The sequence below is a fragment of the Cervus canadensis genome, chromosome 28, assembly GCF_019320065.1.
Source record: "Cervus canadensis isolate Bull #8, Minnesota chromosome 28, ASM1932006v1, whole genome shotgun sequence".
Classification (NCBI taxonomy): Eukaryota; Metazoa; Chordata; class Mammalia; order Artiodactyla; family Cervidae; genus Cervus; species Cervus canadensis.
Genome location: NC_057413.1, coordinates 13,682,114 through 13,696,260, shown reverse-complemented (window position 1 = coordinate 13,696,260; position 14,147 = coordinate 13,682,114).

Sequence of the window (14,147 nt, the reverse complement as noted above, 5' to 3'; positions counted from 1 at the left end):
TGACTGTATAGTATTGAAGGCAATTGAAAAAAAAAAAAAGAATAAAATAACTGCATCCTGCTGGGCCGGATGGACAGATGAAGGAGTTGCCACAGAATAAATGACTATCAGGACATCTAGATGATCAAAGCTAGGAAGAGGCTGGACATGATAAACACACACACACACACACACAAGTTAAGAGTGGAATGGAAATGAAAGTATTAAGAAGTATTCATTGAATGAACGTGAAGGTTAGGCTGGTGGGAGATGTTTTGTTGTGTTTTATTTTTGCCACAAACCAAAACAAACCCTAAGGATTTGATGTGTGTGAGTGACAAGCAGCAACCAGGAGTGACTGGTGACAAAACTGGCTGAAATCATACTAGCATATGCTGTTGAGCAAACTGACTCCAGACAGTTGATAGACATCGGCTCTGTATCATTCATGACCCAATGTGCCCTTACAGCAAAACGTATTTGTCCATCTGTCATAGACAGTGTGGTTCAGAAAATGGAAATTCCTTCCAGGCACTGGCCCTGACAAGAGAGTGAAAAGTGAAAGTGTTAGTTGCTCAGTTGTGTCCGACTGTTTGTGACCCCATGAACTGTAGCCTGCCAGGCTCTTCTGTCCATGGGATTCTCCAGGCCAAGAATACCGGAGTGGGTTGCCATTCCCGTCTCCAAGGGGATCTTCCTGACCCAGGGGTCAAACCCAGGTCTCCCTTATTGCAGGCAGATTCCTTGTCATCTAAGCCACTGGGGAAGCCCTGACAAGAGAGTAGCTAAGCTAAAAACAGTTTTGGTTGAGGTCAGATGCGGGGGAAAACCTAGAGCACAGCACGAAAGTCCCCTAAGAAGAAGAGTGTGAGCAGATCCGATAGACAATAGGAGGGGCTTACCCTGAATTCAGGGGCTTTCCCGGTGGCACAGTGGCGAAGGACCCACCTGCCAATGCAGAAGAGGCAGGTTCGATCCCAGGGTCGGGAAGATCCGCTGGAGTAGGAAATGGAAACCCACTCCAGTATTCTTGCCTGGGAAATCCCATGGACAGAGGAGCCTGGTGGGCTGCAGGCAATAGGGTCGCAAAGAGTCGAACGTGACTGAGCACACCAATGTGAGTACAGGTGTGTATGCTGAGGATTCCACGTGGAGGGCCAGCAGGAGGCGAAGAGCAGGCCAAACAAGGAAAAATTGGAAATGTATGCTAAAATTCCAGACGAAGTTACTGGGCAGCTTTCTGCTGAATCGGAGCCTCCTTCCAGTCCCAGTGAGCCTCCTCTGAGAGCACGGTACTACTGCCAGATCCAGATGTGGGTCTAGAGGGGCACCAGGCCAGTTGGCAATGCCGGCCTTCAATGGAGTCTCTTTGAATAATATAAGTTGCCTTGTTCAGGTGGCCTGAGTGGTAAAGCACCCTCTTGCCAATGAAGGAGACGTAAGAGACATGGGTTCGATCCCTGGGTTGGGAAGATCCCCTAGAGAAGGGAATGGCTACCCACTCCAGTATTCTTGCCTGGAGAATTCCATGGACAGAGGAGCCTGGCGGGCTATAGTCCATGGGGTCGCAAAGAATCAGACCCAACTGAAGTGACTTAGCACACACCCAACACACACACACAAGCAGCAGCCCTCAGGCCCATGCTCTGTACCACGTGACCCCCACTGTCTCACAGTTAACTGGGACAGGTGTGGGTGCCCTACGGCAGAGCAGAGAGCTCTCAGGTTGGACAGCGCCTATACCTCTCTTCAGAAAACAATTCAAACCTAATCAGATTTTCCCTCTTGGAAATACAAAGACACTGTAACAAATGTGTTCAAATGGTGGGAAGGGGGACTACTTGGCATAGAGTTGGGGCAGGAGAGGCCATGGTGGGTCGTGTTTAAGAGGACTGGAAACCTTCATGAAGCAAAGGCAGCCAATAAGAGAAAAGAGATAGCGAGAGATCTGGCAGAGAGATGCGGAGAAATGACAAGAAACGTGGACAGAAGGAGATGATACTGCCTCTGAAAGGAAGAGGAGCTGATCGCTGGAGCCTCATGGATTTCTAAAGAGTTTTGCAGTTCATGGTCCAGTTCCAACCTGTGGGCATCCTCACGACAGCACTGTCCCTTTTCCTTGTATTCTGAAGGGGTCTCTGTTGCCCTACCCACAAGTATCCAACTAATACAGGAGGGCACAACATAGTCGCTAGTCTCCAGTGGGAAAAAGAGCTACTAGCCAACAGGCACATGGGAACCGCCCCTTGTCAACACCCTTAAGGAGTCATCAGAGGACAGGACAGGTGTTCTCTACTTCGGACCCTTCCCCTCCTCCCCCGCCCCGCCCCCTCCCCCCGCACCCCCCAAATCCTCCTGCTTGGGTATGTTCCACCAGCTTTCTCCAAGCTTCCAACTAGAAGTGGCTATAATTTGTAATCTCACAACAATATTTTAAGCCATTGCTCATTTCAGCTCCAGTCCCGAGGAGAACACCTATCTTGATGGTCTTAGTAGCTGCAGAGCTGTCACTCAGGTTGACAAGAAAAAAGCAGCTGTCCCCTTGGACTCACCCTGTCTGTGCCTCATGTTTCTTACTTGTAAAATGGGGACTGTAACCGTAATTATGAGAAATTAAATGAACTAACACATGCAAAGCATTTAGGAGAGCATTCAGGAAATATTAAACTCTATGTCCATCACCAACTCGATTGGCATGGGTTTGGGTGGACTCCGGGAGTTGGTGATAGACAGGGAGGCCTGGCGAGCTGCGGTTTATGGGGTGGCAAAGAGTCGGACATGACTGAGCCACTGAACTGAACTGAACACAAACAATGGTGTTCTCCAGTCCCTTATGCTCTCGGGGGACTTCCATTCTTGCCATAAACTCTCCTTGTTGTTTAGTGACCCAGTCGTGTCTGACTCATTGGGACCCCATGGACCCCAGCCCGTTAGGCTTCTCTGCCCGTGGGATTCTGCAGGTAAGAATACTGGAGTGGGTTGCCATGCCCTCCTCCAGGGGATCTTCCAGACACAGGGATCAAACCCTCGTCTCCCGCATCTCCTGCATCGGTTTCTTTACCACTGCGCCGCCTCGTGCCACCTTAACCTGGATGTCCATCAGAGGACAAGCGGTCTCTTTACGGTTGGCCTGATTGTCACTGGCAAAGCCCTTGAACAATCCCCTCAGGGAATAACAACAGAATCGGGATAATCAAATCTAACCTGCTTTTCTCTTTTCCTTTGTCCTTCTAGTTTCACTTGCTGATAGGCAGCCGAGAGCGGAGGCCCGGCCGCGGGCGCCTCAGGCCAGCGTTCCTGGTGTAAAATGGCTGCTCCGGACCTGCCCCGCAGCGGGCCGTGTGCACACTCGCTGCCCGGAAACCAGCGTCCCAGGTGAGGCCGGCGGGCCGTGGGCAGAGACTGCGGCTGCGCAGCTCGGCCCGGGACCGGTGGGGCGCTCTAGATCCGGGGTCCCTGACCTTTTTGGCATCAGGGGCCAGTTTTGTGAGAGAGAACTTCTCCACGAACTCGGGGTGGGGGTGGGGTTTCAGGCTGATTCAGGCGTATTGCATTTATTGTGCATTTTTATTTCTAATGTTATTGCATCAGCTCACTCCTGCTCTACATCTTGAGCTCATACCCCTCCATTCTTTGATTGAAGAAGGACACTTTGCTTCTAAACCAACTCGGTCTCCTGTTGGCTCCAGCAGCACCAGGCAGAAGGAGCCTTGTTGGAGACCGACTACAGAGGGTGGGCAGCATAATGTCTTTGACCGACCCTTGCATTAAGCCTACTTCCTCCTTCTCTTGCTGAACTTGCTTTGTGTGGTGTCTCAGGTCTGGAAAGCACTTTAATATGTTAATAGAGACGATATCCCTCCTTTGTTAAGCAACCCATTTGGAATTCCAATGAAGGGAAGTTCAGTCTGCTCTGAGCAGGATTACTTTAGGCGTGGTTATTTGAAATGATCATAGACTTTCAACCCTCATTTTACCCATTGGAAGACTAGAAAGCATGGGCATTGTGTCAGCATCCCAGCTCAGATGGAGGCAATGTTGGTCGATGTCTCCTCTGGTTATTATCCGGGCTGCAAAAAAGAGCAAAACACGTAAGCATAGCAAAATGACCATGACTGAATAACATCAACAGAATCACAATGACCATTTACTGTTGACACCCACCAAAAATAAGGCATTATGCTGTCGGATGTATACAAATGATCTCCCTTAGCCCTTCAACAGGTCCGTGAAGTCAGTGTTTGCAACTTTATTTTTACTGATGGGAAAACTAAGCCCTCAAGAGGTTAAATGACCTTTCCAACAAAATTCCTTAGGAGTTTCCTCGTTGGCTTAGCAGCACAGAATCTGACTGAGATGCAAGAGCCACAGGAGACGTGGGTTTGATCCCTGGGTCAGAAAGATACTCTAAAGAAGGGCACGGCAACCCACTCCAGAATTCTTGCCTGGAGAAGTCCATGGACAGAAGAGCCTGGCAGGCTACAGTCCATGGGGTTACAACTTAAGTGACTTAGCACGCTCGCACCTAGCAAGGGACAAAGCTGGGGTCTGAGTCTCCATCTGTGCTGTTCTTGGCCTCCTTACTGCGCAGGACATGATCACCTAAGTGATTATTACTTGGTGTTTGTGCAGAATTTCTGCCCTTCATGTGTTCAAGACCCATTCCGGGTGCCTTAGAATCCACAGTAAAGAGAGAAACAGACTTTAGAAATAAACAGAAGTGTGTTGAGCGCCTCTGCACTTTTTTTTTAATGTTCTTGTTTCTAAGGACAGCGATAAACAATTGAGCAGATTTTCCTTTTCAGACAGACTGATTTTAAGCTAAAACATTATGTATATTTTGGGGAAATCCAAAAAGTTCAGAGCAAAGATTTAAAAACAAAGCAGGTCATTGATCAGAATTACACTTAGACAGGTTTCATGTGAATTTTCTTTGGCTTTGAGAATTCTCTGTGAATTTCCAGAGGCCCCTTCAAGTAAATGATGGCCCTCTGGAGGGTCGTGAAAACAGTCAGGGAATCTTTGTCCCTCCCCCCCGAACCTCTCCACCCCCAGTGGGTACTCTTGTTTTTGCTACACATCTTTGAAAGGGAGAGGGTGATCACAAGCAGCTTTAGATTTTATTCATGCAAGAGTGTAGTTAGGAAGTAGGCAGCTTCGTTCTAAGAGTGATGGCTTGATGTTGCTCTGTGGTTAGTCCCCGTGCTTCCTTAGTGAGTACTTCCCAGGAGACTGAATATAGTACCCACGAGCATTGTCGTTTTTGCTGGTCCAAAACTTTTTGGTGGGGAGATTCTTGTGCATCGAACTCAATCTCTCCTACAGCCTACAGTTGCCTGCCAATCTGTGCAGCTGGTGCAGGACTCGGTTACTTTGAAAGAGGAGGAAAGATGGCTTTTTTCCTTCACTCTCCCCCCAGCCTCCACCTCCTCCTGGTGATACTTCTCCCCCTCCCCCCTTCCCATATTGTACAAAACCATGTGGATTTGCTGAACAGGTCTGTAAAATTAATTATACCGTGAGTGCTTGGTAACCAATGAATTGTAAATTGTACATTATTAAAACAGCATCAGAGCTCTGACTGATCTATTATTCTTTGGGGAATGAACAAAGATAAGAGCTCTATGTGCTTTAGAGGTCTTTCTTGCCACCATCCAGCAGGCACAGAGAGGAAATATCAAGTAGTCTTTTTTTGGTTTGGTTTTGTTTTTCTGCAAGCTGAATTAAATAGAGTATCTTTTCTCCCCCCTGTTATTAAATTGTTATATGTGCCCTCACAATTCTGTCTGTAGCATCTAATAAGGTAGTGGGCACTCAATAAATACTGTTCCCCAGCGATTGTGGTAATATGTATCCATATATGCTCGTACACAAACGCAATGCGTTGTCAACCTACTGTGAACAGGAGATATATGATATGACATGGCATCGTAATGAAATAAATTGTGTTGATGTAGTGCCTCTCTGCAACAGCTCGAGAAGGATTCAGAGTAAACAGCAGGAGACATAAAAAACATCAGCTTGAGTATGTGCCAGGGGCCTCGTGGCTTCAGTTGAAAAGGAAGAATCTGGAAGAAACAGTTTTTCTTGTCTCTTTCTTCTAGACACAACAGGATGACCCCTGGGAGTTGTTTGTGAACCTCTCTTTTTACTGAACTATCTCCCTGGTGCAGAATTTCTCAGTATCTTTCTTCGTGCTACGATGATTCCTTCCAGGCACATCACACGGTTCTCCATGGAAACTTTCTCTTTCCACAACTGACCAAGCCTGCCGGCCCTGGGAATAGAAGTCAGGCACGTAGCATTACCCTCACAGGCAGGCGTTTCGGCTAAGAGAACCAATGCAGGTACAAGGGAAAGCTCACATCATGCCGCCACCCACCCCCCACCCCCTGCCAAATAAGTAAATGTTTCTCAACCCACCATTTCAGGCACAATAGGATACCTCAGAACTAGGCTGCAGAGGAACAGATAGGCAATTTGTAGGGCCCAGTGCCAAGAGAAAATGCGGGCCCCGTGCTCAAAACTTCTGAAGAATTTCAAGACAGTGATGGCAAAGCATTCAACTAAGTGTGGGCTCTTCTAAGGGCAGGTCTGTAAACAACCCCACAGGCTACATACCCAGGAAGCCAGCCCTGGTGCAGAGAGACATTTGCACGATGGCTTGTGAGGGCTCCTGAATGTTCGCTGCACTTTAAGCTTCTTGGGGCCTGATTGGGCCATCAGACAAATTCAGGATTTCCTTCAGCTGGGGGAAGACAGTACCATCTGTTCTTTTCTCCACCTGGAGCTACAGGGGGATCACTTTTCCATCTCCGTGGTCTGAGGGCAGCCATTCTCAATAAGAGACTGCCGTGGGGGTCGGGTGGAGCTCAAAGAATCGTAAGAGAGACACACACACAGATTGCCATAAGAGAGTAGACAGATAGCAACTTTCTGACAGACCGGTATCCTTAGCCATATTTTCTCATGGTTTTTCTGAGCACTACGTTGTTGCCATCTTCTCATTCTTCAAAGACCTCCCGTGATTTTTAGGGAAAGATGACAATGGTTTCTTCTGTTTCACTTTCAGTGAGCATCTTCTTACCTATTGCTTCCTATTTTAGTTTGGTACAAGGAAAGAGGAGAGATGACCAGCAGACATGGGGATAGAGCGGTGAGATGCTAACAGGGAGGATTGGGGGAAGAAACCATTATACAGATGGTCTGTGGGAATGATGATGCAACCACAGCCAAGAGGAGCTGGTAGACAGGTAGGAAGGGGATGGGGCGAAGGTGGAATTCGTGAGTTGTACCCAGCTCAGCAGGTCTAACTTCCTGCAAGACCTTCTGATTTGTCTGTGACTCTGTCCCCTTGGAGGCGTCCCTGTAGCTCAGACGGTAAAGAATCCTCCTGCAATGCAAGAGACCCAGGTTTGATCCCCGGGTTGGCGAGGGAGAAGGGCATGGCAACCCACTCCAGTATTCTTGCCTGGAGAATCCCGTGGACAGAGGAGCCTGATGTGCTACAGTCCATCGGGTCACAAAGAGTCGGACACAACTGAGCGACTGACACTACTACTGCGACTGTCTCCTGTGTGAGGACCTCAACCTGATTGTTGCCCTAGAACGGCAGATGTGTTCAGCTGGACGGGCGTTGGGAATGTATTCAGGCACGCACCTTCCTTTCAATATCCTTAGAGCCAAAAATGTATGTGAGCACTTTAGGGGAATAAATAGATCAGCCCTGAGGGCACCCGGTCCAGGTGACAAATTGGGTTAAGATAAGAAAAGAAAACAAAACGGAACAATAGCCTGTCTTATAATTCATCTGCTGCTTTGTTGTTGTAGAAAATGGTTTTTGCTGTCGCCCCGGAAGAAAACCAACAGAGTGGTTAAAGTACCATTATAACACCACTGGAATAGCCCTTGCTGGTCATCAGAAAACTAAGCTAGAAGCTTGAACCTGCCCATCCACCCACCCCCACCCAGATGGGCAGAAGAGGCTCCTGCAGGCAATGGGCTGTTTGTGAGTGCAGTGTGCCCTAACACTCAAAAGAGGGCAGCAGATAGCTTACACTGCCTGTCGGACCAGGAAAGCCTGTAACCTGAGGAATGTCAATAGGAAAATCTGCAGGTTTATCAAAACTCACATCCTGCAAGGGTTAGCTGAGCCAGAAGTGTGTGCTTCTAGAACTGCGTGTTTAATATCTGTCAAAGCAGATATTTGATTCATGGGATCTAATGAGCTTTGGTGATGTGGAGGGCAAGTGGGGGCCTCTTGCCCACCCTGGCAGCCTCATGCCACGTGATTTAGGGATTGAAAACCTGCGATGCCGATGTCAGCAAAGTCAAGGCCGAGACGCAGGAGCAATGGCCGTGCAGGGTGGGGTGGAGAGACTACCTGCGTGCTTTGGCGGCCTTGTGAGAGAGCTGGCTGATATTCTGAAATAAGCAGGACCCTCCCCATAAAGAGGGTGCGGTCTCTCCCTGCCTGGTAAATTGCACAGGGACTGAGAATTGCACGATGTGGGAGCAGAGGCTTCTCTTACTCTCTTTGAGATTTTCCAGCGCTTGCAGAAGAAAACTTGTGATAGGAAGGACATGCCCCAGCTCCTGGGAGATTGGGGTTTCAGGAAGGCTAGGGGCAGGTAGAGTGGAGGAGGAAAAACACTGCTGGAGGGGAAGAGGCATGAAGCAGTTGGGCAGAAAGCAAAGCAGAGTCCTCAACCCAGTCTTGCAGAGTTTAGGATTTCATCCCAGGGGCATCTCTCTGATCGTGTTTCCTAAAAAGACTGATAATCAGGTGTTGGTTGATTCCTAATACAGCCCCCCAGAAAAGTTCTTCTGTGTCATTTGGCAGGGAAAAACCATGAACAGAAAGGAATCGTATTTTTAAAATCAACCCTGAAATGGTATTGCAAAGCTCATAATGATCTTTTAAAAATATCTGACCTGGTTTTAAGTAATTATTTTCACTCCAGTTCCTTTTGTATTAAAAGCATTTTAAAGTCATGTCGAGTTACCTGGAAAACCTCAAATACTTAAAGAATCTAGAAGATGTTGCCTTTTGAAAGTTGAACTCCATTGCATATTTTTTATTTTTAAAAAGAACTGAAGTTTTTTTTTTTTTTTTTTTTTACTTCTTCAACAAGTTCGATTCCATTGAAGAATTTCCGTTGTGCACTTGGTTGCTCTTTCTGACCCTGTGAACTGTAGCCCGCAAGTCTCCTCTGTCCGTGGGGATTCTCCAGGCCAGAATACTGGAGTGGGTCGCCATGCCCTCCTTCAGGGGATCTTCCCAACCCAGGGATTGAACCCAAGTCTCCCACATTGCAGGTAGATTCTTTACCATCTGAGCCACCACAGAAGCCCAAGAATACTGGAGTGGGTAGCCTATCCCTTCTCCAGGGGAACTTCTCAACCTAGGAATCTGCATGTTATCTTTTTATTTTATTTTTGTTTCTGTAACCTAGAATTAACAGCTGCTATATTGTCTAGGTCCACAACTGATGCTAGACAAAGGGTTTCCGAGAAACATGCCCTGAAATTTTGGACTGATTTAATATTAAACAATTACCATGGAGCTGAGGAAATCAGTCCCTTTATAGATGTTGGCAAATAGAGGATTCTCTTCATATGTATCGTATTAAAAACCAGACTTGGCAAGAGCTAACTGGTCTACAGTGATAGTGTATTTCTCTGTATTCTCCAAAATATTGAGGCAGGAGATTAAGGAGATTATTTTTTACTAGTGTTTCACATGTCATGAAATTAAAGCTGCAAATTGATAAACAAATTAACAGGGCCTCTGTCACTCCATAGGCTCATTAAGGACGTCTGGAGCTTTCTTTAAGTGTCTTTGTAGTCTTTGTGGGCTACCCAGATGGCGCTAGTGGTGAAGAACCTGCCTGTCATTGCAAGAGACTCAGGTTCTATCCCTGGGTTGGGAAGATCCCCTGGAGGAGGGCACAGCAATCCACTCCAATATTCTTGCCTGGAGAGTCCCATGGACAGAGGAGCCTCATGGGCTATGGCCCATAGGGTAACAAAGAGTTGGCCACAACTGGAGCACTTAGCATGCACCCATGGAATCCACTTGTAGAATAATAGAATCCAGAGTAATCCTGAGATCTTTCATCTCAAAATAATTCTAGGCAAAGTGATACATTTCTCTTTTCCAGAGCAGATGTCTCCAGAGTTAAAAATTTGTTCTCCTGAACATAGCTCTCTCAGGAATGACCCCAGTCAATCCTCAAATTATAAGTGAAGAAAAAAAGCAAGAAAGAAAAAGAAAAGAGAAATGGCTATAGTTACAAAATTTTTATGAGAGGAATATAATCCATAAGAAAAAAGAAATATACATGCAACAAATAAGAACCCGATAAGATAAATAACCATAAATCCATTGAACTTAATAAAGTTAAGGAGACTGCAGGTTGGAAGTCCTGAATTTTGCTGGCAGCTCTGCCCCTCCATTAAGTCATCTTACAAAAGGCTCATTTTTACATTATAGAGTCTCAGTTTTCTTCTCGGTAAAGTAAGGACATTTGAATTTACTTCAAAATTCTTATTTTATGATTCAGTGAAGTATGGCAATTGACCTTGATTTCTTTACCTTATTGAATTAATCTTGGCTTTAGTTTATGAGAAAGTATAGCTACCAGAAATTATGTTAAACATGCATTGTAAAAGGTACACTTTTCCAAGCCATGAAGAGATACACAATTTTTAATGCTGTTTTTAACCTTCGTTTCGCTCTTAAATACCACCTGGACTCTTGTGTACCACTCCAGTGGTATGTGTTTGGTTCTCAAAATTGTGTCGCTCCCAGGAGAATATCTTGGGGGGCCAGATTATTGAGCCCTGAATCTGGGCGTTTATGTGGGGAGTTGCTCGTTCTGGCCCATCCTTAGCATCTGCCTCCGTCCAGTAGCCTTTAGCTATCTACTAATATCAGAAAACAGATCACAAAGCAAACAAGCCTTCCGCCTGACCATGTTAACAGCAAGATCAACAGCTGTTAGGCCACCGTTTTAATTTCCTGTAAGCCTTCATCTGTTTTTCTCTGCTTTTTCACCATGGCAGTTCTTTCTTGCTCTTCAGACTCCCACCTTTCCTCAAATCCTTCTTTGTCCATCAACATTTAGGTCATTTATATCTTTTGTATGTAGGTACCTCCGGGTTGTTCTGGAGAAAAAGAAATGGCACAGAAAATAGTTGGTGTGTTTAGAAGGTTTAAAATCTTGATCTCCCAGAGAGGTTGATGCCTTCTTGAAATCCTTGCCCTGCATCCTGAGGACCCAGATGCACACACATCCCTTGCTCCTCCATGCTTGTTAATCCCATTTTCATGTGGGAGGAGGCCAAGCACCTTCTTAGGTCTTAGAATATGAATGGAGGTGGGAATGATTAGAAAAAAGGAACTAGCTTGTATTGAATAGTTCATGTGGCTGGCACTAATTTAGGGGCTTTGCACACATGATCCTCATAAAGAGTCATAAAGACTCTTACTGATAACTATTGTAATCCCATTATTAAAAAAAAAAAGTTTTAATAGGGCTCAGAGAGGTTAAGTTCCTTGCCCAGCGCCACACAGTAAGTGGCAGAGTTCACAACCTAATTCCACAGACTTCCTAATGCTTCCTTTTTTTAAGTTCTTATTCACAGCTTTAGAAGAATGGAAGCCATTGTCTCCACTGCTTTTTATGATTCATAAAAATCATATAATTTTAGCAAGAAGAAATCTATTATGTGAAATGAAGGTACAATTATATCGCATCCCAATTTTACATGCATATGGTATTTTAACATTTGCTAGCCATGAATTAGGACAGTTCCAAGTCTAACACAACAGATTGGAGCAAGACCAGTTAGACAGTATTTTTTTTACATCATGTTAAAGTTAGTCTCTTAGAATGATATATAATGTATCAGGAGAAATGAAATATTTTTTCCTAAATCTGTTTATCCAGAAGAATCTCTTTACCATTAAAGAAATACTGCTCACTGTTGCCTGTGAAGACGCACCTTCTCCAACCATTTTTTAAGTCAATACATACATGTGGTGAGAGAACCTAAATTTTGGAATGATGTATAAGAGGGTAGAAACTGATCTCTTTCTTTTGTATCTTTCCTTAGAAAATTTAAGATTCAGTGGGATGGGTAAAACAAAGTATATTGATATTGTATTAATCTCTGCTTTTTACTTCACCTGGAAAGTGAGAGTGTTAGCTGCTAAGTCATGTCTGACTCTTTTTGACATCATGGACTGTAGCCCACCCTGCTCCTCTGTCCTTGGAATTCTCTAGGCAAGAATAGTGGAGTGGGTTGCCATTCCCTTCCCCAGAGGATCTTCCCGACCCAGGGATCAAACCCCGGTCTCCTACATTGCAGGCAGATTCTTTACCATCTAAGCCACCATGGAAGGAAAAATTGGAAAGTGCTATAAAAAGGAGAAACCCATCACGTGTGGCATAACAACAGCCTAAACCTGCATGGCATTTTATGGCTTACACTTCTGTTTCTTGAAATGGGGTTCCTGGGAGACTTGCCTTAGATTCTTGGGGGAATGCTGGCATGCAGATACCTGGTTCCAACACTATACCTGATGAGACAGTCTCTGTGGAGGGGAGGGAGGGATGGGTGGAACTCAGGAATCTAAAACTGAAAACTCTCTCCATGATTTTTTGGGTTTTTTTTGGCTACGTCAGGTCTTAGTGGTGGAATGTGGAATCTTCACAGTGGCTCTTGGGCTTCTCTCAGTTGTAGTGTTAGGCTTAGTGTAGGCTTAGTTGCCCTGCCAGCATGTCCAGGGATGGAACCCACATCCTCTGCATTGGAAAGTGGATTCTTCACCACTGGACCACCAGACAAAGTCCCTCGGATGATTTTTTATACATACGAAAATTATCACCATTGTCTTATAAAATATTTTCACGTATGTTACTTTCTTTGAATCTTTCAAGAACCCTCTATGTAATTATCATTATAGACCCATTTAACAGATGAGGTGATTGGAACATGCAAAAGTTACTTGTCTGAGGGGACACAGCTAATTAGTTGCAGAGCTCTGAGTAGCATCCACTTCTTTTGCCTTGACCACATAGTCCGTGACCCCTCCCACACCACGCTGCCTCTGTTGAATGGATGCAGGGGATAAAATGTTGGAGGATAACATAGGATTCAGGTTTCCCCGATAGCTCAGTGGTAAAGTGTAGGAGACCCAGGTTTCATCCCTGGGTTGGAAAGATCCCCCAGAGAAGGAAATGGCAACTCACTCCAGTATTCCTGCCTGGAAAATTCCATGAACAGAGGAGCCTGGCAGGCTACAGTGCATGGGGTCACAAAGAGTCGGATATGACTTAGTGACAGCCACCTAGGGTTCAATTTTCATGCTTTCTGTGTTGGATCTAAAAATTCATCACCAAGCCGAATGTCACATAGATTTCTTCTTATGTTTCCTTCCAGTTTTCTAGTTTTCCACGTTACATTTAGGTCTATGACCCATTATGAGTTATTCTTTGAGAAAGGTGTAAGCTCTGAAACTAAGTTCATTTTTTTTGGCACGTGGACATCCAATTGTCCCAGCATCACTCAAGGAAAAGACTATCCCTGCTTCACAGAATTGCTTTTGCTCCTTTGTCAAAGAGCTTTGATTCTTGTTATAAAAGTACTTTACCTCTATTCTTTTTAAAGGGCAGCCAGAATACAACAATTGAAAGATCTCTGGAGAAGGGAATGGCTACCCACTCCAGTATTCTTGCGTGGAGAATTCCCTGAACAGAGGAGCCTGGCGGGCTACAGTCCATAGGTTCTCAAAAGTTGGATACAACTTAGCGACTAAACCAACCATAAAAAAAGTAAAAGGCAGCCAGATCAGTCCTGCATTTAATGACTACTTGCTTAGGATTTGGACTCCATCTTTTTAGGAAACAACATGGGGCAATTTGTAGATGAGAATATGAACTGAAAGAGACCCCCTAAGGGTATATTGGAACAGAATCCATCCATACTGAGGTTGGTGGTCCTGGATTACAGATGGGAAAAACCAGGTTCTAGATGTGACTCCACCATTCACCTCTGGGTCTTCTTTTGTCTCCTTCACTGGAAAACGGGAGGAGTGTTATAAGGCATATGGCAGGTTACTAATGATCCGATTCTGCTTCTAGGGTCCTGGATCACAGTAG